The sequence below is a fragment of the Lathyrus oleraceus genome, chromosome 7 (assembly GCF_024323335.1).
Source record: "Lathyrus oleraceus cultivar Zhongwan6 chromosome 7, CAAS_Psat_ZW6_1.0, whole genome shotgun sequence".
NCBI classification, from domain to species: domain Eukaryota; kingdom Viridiplantae; phylum Streptophyta; class Magnoliopsida; order Fabales; family Fabaceae; genus Lathyrus; species Lathyrus oleraceus.
Genome location: NC_066585.1, coordinates 192579836 through 192596849, shown reverse-complemented (window position 1 = coordinate 192596849; position 17014 = coordinate 192579836). Strand labels below are relative to the sequence as shown.

The 17014-nt window shown below is 33.3% G+C and overlaps 1 pseudogene; it reads right to left on the bottom strand.

Moving 5' to 3' along the window:
* Positions 1 to 14523: 14523 nt before the first annotated feature.
* Positions 14524 to 15929, bottom strand: LOC127102846 (uncharacterized; annotated as a pseudogene).
* Between the last annotated feature and the right edge of the window lie 1085 nt (positions 15930 to 17014).

The window sequence follows — 17014 nt, the reverse complement described above, 5'->3', positions numbered from 1 at the left end:
GAGTGTGAAATGAGTCTAAAACATTTAAATGCAATAAAGTCAAACAAATTTAAATAAATAAGATAAAATTAAACCAAAAATATGATTAATCCTATTTATTTTTTCTGAACACCTAGATAAAAATACAAAAATAAAAGGAAATAAAATGAATAAAATCGAGCATAAATGATGCTCGAAAGAATAAAATTAATGCACTAAAATGATATACGCGAAATAAACTTCTGGAAAAACGATAGGAAAATATCAAATTTTGAAGTAAAAATAGTTCGGTTGAGAAGACTCGGGATGATTAACATGCGAATGCAAACGAAGTCGAAAAATAAAACGAGCACATCAAGTTAAACTATGCAAATCGTAGATCAATAAAACTGACAACTGCAAGCTTGATCTTGAAATTTTTCTCCCGCTAACTTTATGTACATTTGAAAATTGATTCAACGGGCCTGTCTGTAGAACCGCAAATTTATTTTGGTCGACATTTTAAGCATTATGCGGGATGAAATGCATGTTAGGCTATGCAAATGATGTGAATGTCATGATGAATGCATCGATTTATTGAATGAAGGGAAAATTTGGGGTCTGGCAACTGCCCCTATTTAAGTATCTTTGACCATATAATATGAAGTGTGACACTCTTCATATGCTTGGGGTGAGAGATAGTTAAATACTAAATGACCCAAATTTTGTCCCTTGATGAAATGAAATAAAATGATATGTTGTGAATGTATGAAGGGCTCTTTTTTTTTGGTTTGCTAGAGATACGATGGGTATGAGATGAACCCTAACATAAGATTTAATGATGGATGAAGAATGAAAGGCGAGTCTGTGGGGAATAATGGAAATATATGGAACGGTTATCCATAGGAAATGAAAAGGACAATGAGGGCGAGGACTTACTAGGGATGACAATTTGCTGAAGAAAAGACATTGGGATATTTTAAATTAATATTTAAACAAAAATAAAGGTTAAAGATTAAAATAAAAAAAGGTTTTTGAAACAAAGTTTTTATTTACCTTTTATGAAAAAGATTAAAATAGTTATCTCTATAATCTTTCTTTATGATATTGATTTTATTTGTATAATTATTTTTTAAAATATTTTGTTCATTTAAAAATATAAATAACTAATTAAAACCTTTAAATTAAAATAAAATAGAAGACTCAAATTTAAGATAAATTTTTAAACCTACTATTAGAGTTAATTGAATCCTTCTCATATATATATATATATATATATATATATATATATATATATATATATATATATATATATATATATATATATATATATATATATATATATATATATATATATATATATATATATATATATATATATATATATATATATATATATATATATATAATCGAGTTGACTCATGAACCTAACGAGTCGAATTATACATAGTTAAATTCATGACATTTAATTAACGTTAACTTAGTTTATTGGCCACATTCAACTTATTTGGTTAATGAACCAAACTCAAAGATTTAGTAAAAGAATCGAGTTTCAAACTACACTCGAGGTTGTTTGGCTCATTGTCAGCCCTATGGGGGGTTGAACATAAGAGCAATAATCCGACAGGTTTGTGTTATGATGGCCAATTGTATATTCTAAAAGTACAAATGCGTGACAACTCCTATTGATTAAGGATTGTCAAAGACTTTAAGGTTTGTTGTGAGGTTGAGAGTTAGTCCATGTATGAGTGAGAAACCCTATATATGCGTGTATTTATGTATTGGAGTTAGATTGTCCTTCTTTACCATGATATTGAGATATTTATAACTGCATTGGGCCTAAATCTGTAACTTCCTTGAAAATAGCAACCACTGAGGGAACTAAAAGTTTATCTCCTAGTATTCTGAGGAGCGTGATCCACGTCTCCCACGACTTCTTCCTTGCCGTTATAGGGCGATGACACGTCACTCCCTAATTCCTATGTCTGCAACTTATCCTAGAAGAATATGAGATATTCATAATAGAAGGATGACACATCTAATAAATGGGTGATTAATCCAATATAGGGGTTTTGACGAATCCACACATCACCTCCTAAGACATATATATATATATATATATATATATATATATATATATATATATATATATATATATATATATATATATATATATATATATATATATATATATATATATATATATATATATATATATATATATATATATATATATATATATATAATATTATTTTATTTTGAGGGTAGCAGCCTAAAATATGAAATATATATATATATATATATATATATATATATATATATATATATATATATATATATATATATATATATATTTCATATTTTAGGCTGCTACCCTCAAAATAAAATAATATTTATTTCAACTCTTTTTAATTTATTAAATTCAATCTCCACAATCTAGTTTAAAAATTAACATAGCAACCATCACATTCAATTTTTTTATAAGAAAAAAGCATATAAAATCAAGTTAACAAACACTTTTATTATAAAATCAAGTCACCCTATTATTTAAGTGAGTTTTAACTTTCTTCTATTTAACTTTTTTTTATTTGATCTTTTATATATAATATTTTTTAGTTTTCACCTATGCTAGATATATTAAATGATGGGGCAAGGAAAAAAATATATAATGACTAAGATAATATTTGTTGAGACAAAGAACATGTGAGTTAAGAACTTTGAGAATTAAAGTCGGAAAAATTCCCTATTGATTAGAAAAGTTGAGAATTGAATATTTATAAGTAACATAATCCACACATCTATCACTTTAAAATTTTGGATAAGTATGTGGTGTGTCTCTCATAAGATGTGTTTTTCATAGATAAAATTCCAAAATATATAAAAATGTTCTTTCATATTGAATCCCAAATCGATGTCCCAATAATATTAACTATTTTTGTAAATATTTTACTAAGATGACCATATGGTATAAACTTTTTTTCCCTCTATTTTAAGAGTGACATTAAAATAAAAAATATTATAGAAGAAAAATCAAAACTTGCTCAAATAAATTGGGATAAAAGTATCTTTAACACTAAAATTAATTACAACTGAATTTCAATATACTCTAAGGAACATGAGTACTAAGACAACCAACACCTATTTTTCATAAATGTTTATAATAGATGTCGACACAATGGACAAGTGTTAGTTGATGAACGGTTGATGCATTGTTGGATCCATGAGGCAATACAATTTTTATGAAAAACATGGGAGCATTTTGTCCGAACAAATTCTGACTTAGTGCAAAATTCCTTCAAACAAATAGAGCATTGTCCATTTGAGTCGGGATAACAATATTCTATTTTCTCCATCAAATCAACAACTTGTTGGGCTTGACCATAATCATGATTTATAAGATCTTCTTCTTCCTCCTCTTCAATTGATGTTATGGCAAAAAGGTGCACATTCATCTCTAATATGTTATGTTCTTCATAGTTGTGTGCAACCATTTGTCTAGCACATTCTTCTATAGTAGGTAGAATTTTATTTAATATATTAATTGGCACGAAAGAAAATTTGTCATACAAGACCCTATTATGACCTCCTTCTATATAATTACATAAGATTTCAATAGGAATCATCACAACTTCTCTTATTGTAGTTGGTAAGACGGCCATAAAGGTCGTCTCATCGGATTGAAAAGGTAAATTTGCGTGGTTGAACTCAAAGTCAATGAAGAAACATTTCCTAAGACCATGAATATTATGTGAAGATTCAATTGGTTCACGAGTTGGACACACATATAAGTCGAAGAAGGTTTCCATGGATAAACTAGCCATGAAGATGAAGTGTTTTTTGACAAACCACTTAGAAGAAAGTAGAGTATAAACTACAAAACTCTTAATAAAATAAACTGATTTTTGGTATAAGATTTCGGTTCAATTTGTTTGATATAAATTGTTTCTATTTACAATGCTAGAGTTTGAGTTTTTATATCTATAACATTGGTCAGATTTCACGACCCAATCATTGATCAGATTTAAATTTATTGTTAAATAAAATCTTGTTTAGATTTACTTGGTACACATCGTTCCTATATATATGGCAAAAAGTTAGATTTTCATTATTTAGATTATTTTCTTGTTTCGATACTAGTCAAATAAATCTTTTTCTATTTGATCAAGGATTAATTATTAGATATATACCTAAGGAGATTGGATAAGGGAAGAAAACAAACTAATAATTCAGACAAAATTTTGTTTTTTAGGTTTAAATCTTTATTAAAAACTTAATTTGTTTGAGAAAAATCCTTCCAAACAATTTTATGAAATTATGAAAAAATTAATTAAAAAAACTCTCTTTGCTGAAGAAAAAACTAATTAAAAAATGTGTCCTTACTTTTTTGAATACGCTCCTTATTTATTTTTTTGGAGAACATAGTCCTATTTCAATTTTTTGTATATTACCTTCAACAATTAAAAATAAAAACTAATCCACGCTATTAGTGTTAATAAACCTTTATTGGTTTTAAATAAACTATAACAACACAATCTTAAAAAATAATATATATAGCACCTTTATTTTTTTAAAAAAATTTTTGACACATTATAACACCTTAATTGGATATCAAAATATAACACTTTTATTGCCTTCAAAAAATATAAGAGTACTTTTATCTCAAACTTTAATTAATCAACCGAATATTATTTCAATAACCATTAATATTTTTATATAAATATTTATTTAATTTATAAAGAAATTCTTCTTTGATAAATTTAAAAATATATATTAAACCTAAGGATAATAATATAAATTATTTCTAATTAGAACCAAACTAATATCCTATAATACTCTTTAATTTTGAGACTTTATAATATAAATAGTTTATAAACTCTATATTACTCGAATTAGACATATATAAAATTTTGGAAATTTAATTTCTCTCTTATATTAAATAAGTGTGTGTATGGCCACATATCTAAGTATATTTGAAATGAATCAAATAAAATATAGAAAATTATGATTTTTTTATTTATTAAAATTGTAAAATAATATATATGATAAATGATTGTAAAATAAATATATATGAAAAATATTTTTTTAATTAAAATGTAAAATAATATAAATGATTGTCAATACACATGGTCTTCATATACCTTACAGTCTTAGCAGAACAGTAAGTGTTGTCCTTCTTATAGAGATATACACTAACATTAATTCAGTATATTTCATTTTCAATGTGCTAGTGGGTTCTGAAGTGTGATACTAAAAGGTTAAGAAGATTCTGTCTTAGGAATAGCTTCAAGAAAACTACAATGCTATTTTATAGCTCATTCAATAATGGTCCGCACTGATAAATCTTGGAAGTTATTCCTCTTCACGTCAGACTTGGCGGAGGTGATGGAGTTTTCTAAGTTTTATATCTCTTTTGAGCCCAAAAAGGCCTTAAGAATCCAAGTCTCCGTGGATTTTATTCCAGAATTGGCTCTTGAAACTTATGAACCATGCACTATGTGGTTCGTCTTTACATGTGGGTCATTAAATAGCAGGGGAAATGGAGTCAGCCTCATCATTCATGGTGACAAAGAGCAGATGTGGTAGAAGATGTGGTAGAAGTTGAATATGAAGCTCCCATCTCCGTATTCACTCTAGCATCAGAGATAGGAGTAAAAGAAGTTAGGATGCACACATAATCCTAACTGTGGTGTCCTAGAAAATGAGAATGCACAAGCCAGGGATCCATTACTACAAAAATATGTGGTTGTTGTCAAAGACAAATTGAGTTCGTTCAAGGTATGTGAAATTTCACATTTGCTAAGAGAACACAACAAAAGGGAAAATGTCCTATCAAAGTTGGAAAGCACAAGAATGGTAGTCATCAACCATTATTTCATCCAAGAAACACTTGAGTGACCCAAATCTTCCTACAATTATCATTGTGGTCGTTGTGACAACACTAACACCTAAACTATCATGAATCACCTTGATCATGACATGCATTGAGAACCATACCCTGCTAATAGACCATGTTAAAGTTTGTCTTGTCAAAAAGAGATCATGTTCATATTCGATTATATGGGGAAATTGTACATGAGAGGTCTCTTAATCCCCCATCTTTGAATTGTTTAAAGCACGATGAAGCCTTGTACAACGTCAACAAAGTCTACAAGGATATATTCGGGTAGCACCTTAGAGAAAGGTCTTTAACTAAGAAAGTGAAACTCTAGTATTCAGATATCAGATGTCGTATGCGATGTCACGACACTAATATCAGGACTCCGCACAACAATAATAATAAGGATGTTAAAATTCACTTCTGAAAGTAAATAACACAAATGATTATTAACCCAATTTGGTGCAACTTCACCTACATCTGGGGGCATCCAAGCCAGGAAGGAAATCACTATAATAGTATTAGTTTGAAGACCTCAGTAAACAACCTCTTGATATGAGACCCATGCTATTTCTATTTAAGACCCTCCTAGATATGAGACCCCTCTCATTTTCCTTCAATCACGCACAATGATAATAACTTTAATCAAATAGTAGAAGACACTCTTCCAAAACATATAATCCACTCTTGCTTAAAATCTTATGAGTGATTAACAATTACAACACAAAGACACATTCCAACTCTAATTTCAACGAGATATAAGAATGACTCACAAATAACAAAGAACACTAAAACCCTAATTTCACAATACTCAAGCATAACTCTCACTTATTTTAAAGGTTAGCAACATTATCTTTAAATAGGCTTTGGTAAGCACGGGCTTAGGCTTAAAACCGCACCAGATCCAATCTGGACTGTTGGACAAAGTCTGCATAAAATCAGGAACATGATCACTTGTTTTCTAAAATGTCTGAACATCCCTTTTTATGAAAAAATGCACTGCTAGAAACGAAACAAGAGTTCCTAAAATAAACCTTCTTGGACAATTAGATATGATAGCTGAATATTCAGAGAATCTTCAGAGATCTCATAATAAAATAAGTCTTCCAAGAAGTAAAACAAAACCTGCAAAGATGTATGATCAACATGTCAAGACATCTTCCTCAATATCTTGTTGTGATACATGTTTTAACAAAATTGTTGTTAATCATAAAAACATAGATCTAACAATCTCCCCCTTTGGAATTTTTTGGCTAAAACAACCTTTGCATCATATAGCAGGAGAAAAGATAAAATAGTAGCAATAATCACAAGCACAAAAACCAAACAACCAGACACTTGGTATAACACCAAGACATATTAGAGGCACACGCAACAAAAATAAGTAGAAACCCAGCATCATAGAAAACACATAGAGAGAAATAAACTCTCACACTCCAAGCCTCCTTCAGAGAAGAAATTCTCTGAAACAAAATGTCAAGACATTCTGTTTGGCATCACAGTAATCACACAACAGCCTAAGTACAAAAAAATTAAACTCCCCTTAAATGTCATGATCAGTAACACAGAAACTCATCCTCCTATCACACAGGAAACATACTCCCCTCAAAGAAATTGCCTTCACACAAAGCACACAAGGCATCAAAAAAACATTCAAGAGCACAACTCTACACTATTTACTCCCCCTTTTAGCCAGAATATGACAAACCAAGCAAACATTCTTCAATGATAACAAAATAATAGAGCAAAGCAGTAGCAGAACGTGTGAGTTAGAGGTACAAACCATGGCACACAAAGGTGCAGTATTCAGGGCAAATGCCCATAAAAAAAATACAAAATCAATCAGAAAAACAAATAGCTCAAATATCAGCAGAAACATCTAATTCATTTGTTGAGGTAGCACCAGCAACATCATCCTCTTCTTCCTCATCTCCTTCTTCAACATCACCATCCAGATTCTTATCAGGACTTTATTCAGCCAAAGATTTGATCAGTCTTTAAAGCCTGATCTTCCTTTCAGTGCAGGTCTTGATAGTATCATCCAAAGCATTGCAGGTGTCCTTTAGTTCAGCAATCAGACCAGCCTTAGAGGTTGAACTGGAAGACTCTTTGTCATATGTCAAGATAATATTTGGGACATGTGTCTCTGCAAACAACCTAGAGTGAAGAGAAATAGGAGATTCCCTCTTACTAGTAACATCAACACTATTCAGGATGCCTGGGTGTTGATTGAGAATGATTCCACATATAAATGAAGGAAATGAAATGGGCATCTTCACTACACAAGTACCAGCATGCTTCAATGTTTGTTCAAAAACATAATTTCCAAAATAAAAGTTGGTCTTGGTACCAACTATATAGATGGACTTCCCAAATCCAATGGCAATGGTTGATGTATGGTTCGTAGGAACCCAGTTAGCAACACCAATCCTGTGAAGGATTACATACTTTACACTTAACTTTCCAGCTGACAACTTTCCTTTTCTAGGCCATTGTACAACCTGTTTTGCAGTAATTTCTTTGAAAACCTGGTTATCAATTACCTCTATCTCAGGTTGTTCATCTTCACATTTTCCCATGTACCTATTAATCACATTAGGTAAAAATTGCACACATTTTCCTCTCACAATTTTTTTTCTAAATTCCTTGCTTTTATTGTCATCACAGTCAGTAGGGATGTTTACATAAATTCCTTCACTAACATCTCATAGCATTTTCCAAAGCCTATAACACTTTCCATTAAACCTGCAAGTTCAGTGAGTTTCATGACTTCCTTGCACTCAAGTGTATCTTATCCAAGTTCCCTTTCCATATCTAGCCTTCTCTGGTAAACAAATTTCCATTTCTCTACATTATCAACAGAGTGGAATTTGATATTATCTAAAGGCGCCTTAGGAACATTCACATGTATCTTTCTCACCATTGCTTTCTTCTATGAGGTGATATCCTAAACATCATGTTAAACATGATAATCAGATTCACTAGAAGATATATCCTTCCTCTTCCTATTAGGAGCCATAACTTTGCTCCAGATTTTGGTGGGACCAACAATAACTTTCTTCTTGGAGGTCTTAGCGGGTGTGCCTTCATTCATCACATCATTTCTTCTTCTATTCTTCAGCCACTTGGCAATTATAAGGGCCAGATTCTTAGCAATGGGTTTTTCATTCGAGTCTAACTCATCAACATTCACAATAACTGTGGATTCTTCTTTCCTTCTACCAGGGTTTTCCTCCTCACCAGACACATCCTTCTTCTCCTCATCTGTCACAGGTACAAGGTTATCAACAGACACAACTTTATCAGACTCAGTTGAGATGAAGTCATCATCACAACCACCAATAGGGTTTTTAGGGGTGGTTTCAGCTGGATGCTCATCTTTGGCCAAATATGTTGTAACATCTGACACATCACCATGAAGGAGAAGGGCGATCCAAAACGCAGCGGAATTTAAAATTTCTCCTTTAATGATCCTTACGAATGGGCATGATCAGTGATAGAATCGTTACCTCTTATGGCGATCACGAACGTTGAACGATGACAACGCCTCTACTCAGTCCACACGAACGGATTCCTTCAATCTCAGTGCTAGCTGCTACGAATGAAGGCTTTGAGTGAGAGAGAGAGAGAGAGAAACGAAATTGCAAGTCTATCAATGCTTCTACACAAGGGTTCTATTTATAGAACCACTTGTGTGGGCTGCAAGCTAAAAAGCCCACTCAAGTGTATATGGCCCATATCCTATAATATGCCAAAATCACTTAAGCGTGTGGTACCTTACCATATTTCGTATTCTACTTAAGTACATTGTACCTTACGATGTTCTATAATTCACTTAAGGGCACCGTACATTACGGTATTTCTTAATTACTCTATCTCTCATCAATCCGTCCTTTGTGTGTGACCCTATAGGTTTTCGCGGCATTGGCAATTATATTAAATCACGTATTTAACATAATAAACAGTGAGCGGTATCTAGCAACACATCACTGCTACCCAAGACACGAAAATGTCATGTGATCTGAAAAATCCTTCTGTGATAATAATTATGTGTATAATTACCCTTTTGCCCTTATGGCTATATTGAACACAATGCATATACCGTGTCATCCTTGTCCAGTTCAATATTGGGTCCATAAACATTTATCCTGTTACACAGGATGGGCAAATTCCATCTAGGTCACTCATGTCCCTTAGCATGCTTCGTGGAGTACCCATCAACTGTCTTTATGGTCATCCAATTACGGACTATGTTTGATCAGCAATAAGGCACTCGACTCTACATCTAGGGTCCATAGTGGTTTCAGGTCGAAAGGTGGTATACATCATTATCACCATGAGAATAACTTATGACACTTTGCATAACATTCTATGTAGTATTCTCATAGCGGGTCAATCCAGTATAAATATTACTCTTAATATTCATACCTATGTTTAAGACTTGATAACTCTTTATCCATGATCCATGAGATGTGATCATCAGTCTATAAATATAATAGTCTTCATGCTTTAATGTTATCCCACTTCACACTAAAGCTTGACTACAGATACTTTAAGAATAGTGTCCTTATGTTTAATGTGATCTCATGATTAAGTCATACTTGATACATTAAACGGACTAGCTATTCTAGGGACTTTATTAAATAAACATAATAAAGAAAAAGCCTTTTATTATTAATAAATAATTCGATACAAGTACCAAAAGTATTGGCCTCTAGGGCTTACACCAACACACCAGACCTAGCTTTTTTCAGAACATTAGACACTAACCCGCAAATACTTCTATCAATGGAAACTTTTTCAGCCTCACTCGCATTATGGTTTAATTTTTCTGATATAGATGAACTAGAGGCTTCCACTCTACTAACAGGTTTTGACCCAATAACCACTTTAGCAGAAGTATTGACGTTAGATTCAACATTAGCAGATTGAATGGGTTTAACATAAAGACTTGTCATAGAATAAGCTTTCTTGACAACAACAGATGGCTTGGGAGACTTACTCATAATAGTTGCCTTAGCCTTCTTTGTAGATGGATTTCTCGCCTTATTTTGAATAGGGACAGGGCATGGAACCATTGACAAAGTAACTACATCAAGGACTATATCGGAGGGGCCACCATTGCAGTAGAGGAAGCAACCTTAGCTTTCATGGGGGATGAATCTGAGTTGCCCTTTGAGATGCCGATGGGTGTTGAAGCAAATTATTTTGACATCTTGAAAATAGCTTGGAATATGATTTTTAGATGGAAATAGGTAAGCACAAAGAAGAGGAAATTTATGAAAATATCGTGAACTAAAACGGCATACTAGATGTAAATAAGAAGATAGCGTGTTTGAAAACAAATGAGGAAAGTTTGAAATGATTTCCTTTGAGTAGCATGCACCAATGCATGGAGGGAAGATAAAGTTTTTATTGCACGCTTAAATAACAATAATTGCTATAATTCCTCAAAAATGCAAATTCCAAGTTCACCCCTTAGTTTTTCAAATTGATTTGCGTCCAATGCCTTAGTGAAAATATCACCAGTTGCTTCTCAGTGGCCAGATGCTCAAGGGTAATAACCTTGTCTTCAACAAGATCCTTGATAAAGTGATGACGTATGTCAATGTGCTTTATCCTGCTGTGTTAAATAGGATTTCTAGAGATATTTATAGCACTCATGTTGTCACAATATAATGTCATGACATCTTGTTTCACATTATATTCTTTAAACATATGCTTCATCCAAATCAACTGAGAACAACTACTTCCTACTATAATATACTCAGCCTCAGCAGTGGATAGGGACACACAATTTTGCTTCTTACTAAACCAAGATATAATATTCTTCCATAAGAAGAAGAAACCTCCTAAAGTGCTTTTCCTATCATAGATGTTACCTGCCCAATATGCATCACAATACCCTATAAGTATGGAATTAGATCCATGAGAGTATAACATTCCATAACCACTTGTATTATTGATGTACTTCAGAATCCTTTTCACTTGATTGATGCGACTCATTTTGGGCTCATCTTGATATCTTGCACACACACCTACAACAAATGTGATGTTAGGTCTGCTAGTTGTAAGGTATAACAGGCTACCAATCATGCTCTTGTACAGACTTTGATCCATATTAACACCTTTTTATCTTTAGATAACTTCAAATGAGTAGGTGCAGGTGTCCTCTTGTGACTATAATTCTCCATACCAAACTTCTTCACTATGTTCTTAGCATACTTACTTTGAGATATAAATATAGAATCATCCACCCGCTTCACTTGAAGACCAAGAAAATAGGTTAATTCACCAACAAGACTCATCTCAAATTCAGATTGCATATGCTTGACAAAATGTTGAACCATCTCACTTGACATTCCACCAAACACAATGTCATCCACATATATCTGAGCAATCATGAGTTTTCCATCCTTCTCCTTAATAAACATGCTCTTGTCTATTCCTTATTTCTTGTAGCCATTATTGACAAGAAACTCTGTCAGCCTTTCATACCAAGCCCTAGAATCTTGCTTTGTCCCATAAAGAGCTTTTTAGTTTGAACACATGATCTGGAAAAGTAGGATCTATGAACCCCTTGGGTTGTTCAACATACACCTCTTCATTTAAATACCCATTCCAAAGGCACTTTTCACATCCATCTGAAATAGTTTGAACTTTAGTATACACGCCACTCATGACAACAGTCATATGGATTCAAGACGAGCAACTGGAGAAAAGGTCTCATCAAAATCTACTCCTTAAATTTGAGTGTATCCTTGAGCCACAAGTCTGGCCTTATTTTTGGTGACAACTCCCTTTTCATCAAATTTATTCTTATAAACCCATTTTGTACCAATGACATTTGTTCCTTCAGGCCTAGGAACCAAATCCCATACTTCATTCCTCTTGAATTGACCTATCTCTTCTTGTATAACATTGACCTAAAACTCGTCACTTAAAGCCTCATTCACATTCTTGGGTTCAAACTTAGACACAAAGCAAGAATTGGATACAACCTCTCTTGATCTAGTGGTTATTCCTTCACTAAGATTTTCTATAATGAGTTCCTTAGGGTGATATTTTTGAATTCTGATAGACGGACCTTTGTTGGCTTGATTGACCTCTGATTCAGTACCTGCAGACTCAGTGTTGGACTCAATGTCTGCTACATCTTCTAGAGCATCATTCATTTGAGATGATGTTCCAACATCTTCTTCGACACCAGTTTCCTTCTCTGTGATTGAATAATAAAACACAACATTAATAGATTCCATCATGAGTTTAGTTATGGAATTAAATACTCCATAGGCTCTGTTGTCTGTAAAGTAGCCCAAAAATATTCCTTCATCACTCTTGGAATCCATCTTTCTTCTTTATTCACGATCAGCCAAAATGTAACATTTACTTCCAAACACATGAAAGTATTTGACAATAGGCTTCCTCCCTTTCCACAATTCATAGAGAGTAGATGATATACCAGTTCTCAGAGTGACCCCATTTTGAATATAGCAAGAAATATTCATTGCTTCAGCCAAAAAATGGTAGGGTGGATGCTTAGCATGAAACATGAATCTAGTTGATTCTTGTAGAGTCCTATTCTTGCGCTCAACAAATCCATTTTGTCGAGGAGTTATGGGAGAAGAGAACATATGGCGAATACCTTCAAAGGAGCAAAACTCATCAAATTTACTATTTTCAAATTCCTTTCCATGGTCACTTCTAGTCCTGACAATTCCACTTTACTTCTCCCTTTGAAGCCCTTAACACAAATCTTTGAAAACCTCAAAGACATCTTATTTTTCCGTGATGAAGTTCACCCAAGTGAATCTTGAAAAATAATCAACAACAACATAGGCATACCTTTTCCCACCAAGGCTCTCAACCTACATGGGCCCCATTAAATCTGTATGAAGAAGTTCCAGAACCTTTGAAGTAGTTAGATGTTGGATCTTCTGGTGTGACACCTTGGTCTGCTTTCCAATTTGACACTCGCCACAAATTTTTATTTCCTCGATCTTAAGCTTAAGAATACCTCTGATATCTTCTTTAAATATAATCTTCTTCATGCCTTTCAGATGCAAATGTCCAAGTTTTTGGTGCCACAGTTTGACTTCATCTTACTTGGACAACAAGCATGTGGAAGAACAATCACTTTATTGAGGTGTCCATAAGTAAAAATTATCCTTAGACCTGACTCCCCTCATCAACACTTCATTCTTCTCATTAGTGACCAAACATTTAGACTTAGTGAAATTAACTTTAAGACCTTGATCATATAACTAACTGATACTAATCAGATTAGCAGTCAGATTTTTTACAAGCATAACATCATCAAGACTAGGGAGTCCTATACAAGCTATTCTTTCAACTCCTTTAATTTCACCTTTATCCCCATCACCAAAAGTGACATAACTGGTGGAGTAAGACTTGATGTCCACCAAGAACTTCTTGACCCCTTTCATATGTCTAGAACATCCACTGTCAAAGTACCAGTCTTCTCAAACCGAAGCTCTAAAAGAGGTGTAAGCTATAAGACTAGTGGTGATAGGCTTAGGTATCCACTCCTTTCTAATTTTAATCACCACTTGATTAGCCCTAGGTTGTGTTGGACACCTTGGATAACCATACCGTTTGAAACAAAAGGGATTTATATGACCAAAATTTCCACAGTAATGACATGTCCATCGCAATAACTTGCCTCCAGTTTATGTATTCTGATGTCTGGCACGATGTTCAGATATATAATTAGACATCATAGGCTCATGCTTCCTTTTTGGAGGAACAAAGTTTGTCACATGAGTTTCTCCTTGTTTGTTTAAAGATTGATAATTAAAGCCTATCCCTTTCAAATCTCCATCCACTTTTCCAACTTGAAGAACTTCATCCAACACATCAGAACCATTGTTCAACATTCTTACAGACTTTGTCTGTTCTCAAGTTTAGAAGTCAATAGGTTCACCTCATCTTGAAGACCAGATATAGTAGACAAATATTTTACTTTTTCAGTCTGTAGTTGAGATATAATTTTCTTTTGTTTTTCTCCCAGCTGACAAACTTCTTCACTTCTGATGCACAATTCTTTATAAGAGGCAACCAAGTCATCATAAGAGACTTCTTCATCACATGAATCTTCATCAGAATCACATCTTTCAGTTAAAGTAGTTACATGTTTAACATATTCATCCTCAGGTTCACTTTCAGAGTTATCATCATCAGACCAAGAGACATACATTCCCTTATTTTGTTTCTTGAGATATGTAGGGCATTCTGATCTAATGTGTCAAAATCCTTCACACCCATGACACTGGATGCCTTTACCTTGATTGGATTTATCATCTGTTCTTGTTCTACTCTGAAAGTCATTGTTCTTGCTGATGTCAGACGAGTTGTTCTTGACATTTGGTCTTGACTTCTTGTCCATTTTCTCTAGCACATTGTTGAATTGTCTCCCAAGCAGTACAATAGCATTAGACATTCCTTCATCAGTATCCAAGTCACATTGGTCCCCATCATCTTCAGTGTTGGATACAAAAGTTATTCTCTTGTTATTCTTTTCAGATCTGTCACTAATACCCAATTCAAAAGTTTGGAGTGACCCAATAAGTTCATATACTCTCATATTGCTGATGTCTTGGGCTTCTTCAATGGTTGTGACCTTTATGTCAAATTTCTTAGGTAGGGACCTGAGAATTTTTCAAATCATCTTTTCTTCTAACATCTTCTCTCTGAAGGCACTAAATGAATTTTCTATTTCAATAACATTCATGTGAAAATCATGAATACTCTCATCATCTTTCATCTTTAGATTCTCAAATCTAGTAGTGAGAAGCTGAAGTCTAGACATCTTCATTTTAGATGTGCCTTCATGAGTGGTTCTGAGAATTTCCCATGCATCTTTGGCCACAGTACAAGTGTTTGTTAACCTGAATATATTTTTATCAACTCCATTGAATAGAACATTCAAAGCTTTGGATTTTCCAAGAGCTAGTTCATCTTCTTCCTTAGACCAGTCTTCTTCAGGCTTCAAGTCAATAATAGCCTTTCCATCTTTGTCCTTTACAACGAGATGTTCCCAACCCTTGATGACAGCTTTCCAAGTCTTGTTGTCCATAGATTTTAGGAATGCCACCAAACATGCCTTCTAATAGTCATAGTTGGTGCCATCTAATAAGGGTGATCTGTTAACAAATTATCCTTCCTTGTCCAAGGTACCAAAAAGTATCTTCCTGGATCTCACCCAGAAACAGAGCAGGATGCCTGCTCTGATACTAATTGAAATTCTGGTATTCAAATATCAGATGTCATGTGCAATGTCACGACACTAATATTAAGACTTCACACAACAACAACAATAATAAGGATTTTAAAATGCACTACTGAAACTAAATAATACAGATGATTGTTAACCCACTTCGGTGCAACTTCACCTACATATGGGGGTATCCAAGCCAAAAATAAAATCCAATATAATAGTATTAGTTTGAAAACCTCAGTAAACAACTTCCTATTTACAATCTTTGCACCTGATCAATACCCATGTTATTTCTATCTAAGACCCTCTTAGATATGAGAACCCTCTCACTTCCCGTCAATCACATACAATGATAATTACTTTAATCAAATAATAGAATACACTCTTCCAAAACATATAATCCACTCTTACTTAAAAGGTTATGAGTGATTAACAATTACAACATAAAAACACTGTCCAACTCTAACATCAACGAGATATAAGAGTGGCTCATAAATAACAAAGAACACTAAACCCCTAATTTCACAATACTCAAGCGTAGCTCTAACTTCTTTTAAATTAGGTTAGCAACATTCTCTTTAAATAGCCTTTGGTAAGCATGGGATTAGGCTTTAAAACGTACCAGATCCAATCTAGACTGTTTGTCATACCCCAAAATTTGCCTGTTAATTTTTATGATAAATTGATTCATGCATGGCATTCATGTCACATTTGCATTCATTCATTAGCATACATTCTCTAAATATTTAGCAAGGTTAAACCCTAAAGTATAGGAAGGGATCCAAATATTTAGCAAGGTTAAACCCTAAAGTATAGGAAGGGATCCAAATATTTAGCAAGGTTACACCCTAATCCACACCATTATAAATACTTCATATGGCTGCAGCGAGAGGGAGGAGAGGAAAAAGAGGAGAGATACAACAGAAGAAGATACACAAGGCAAG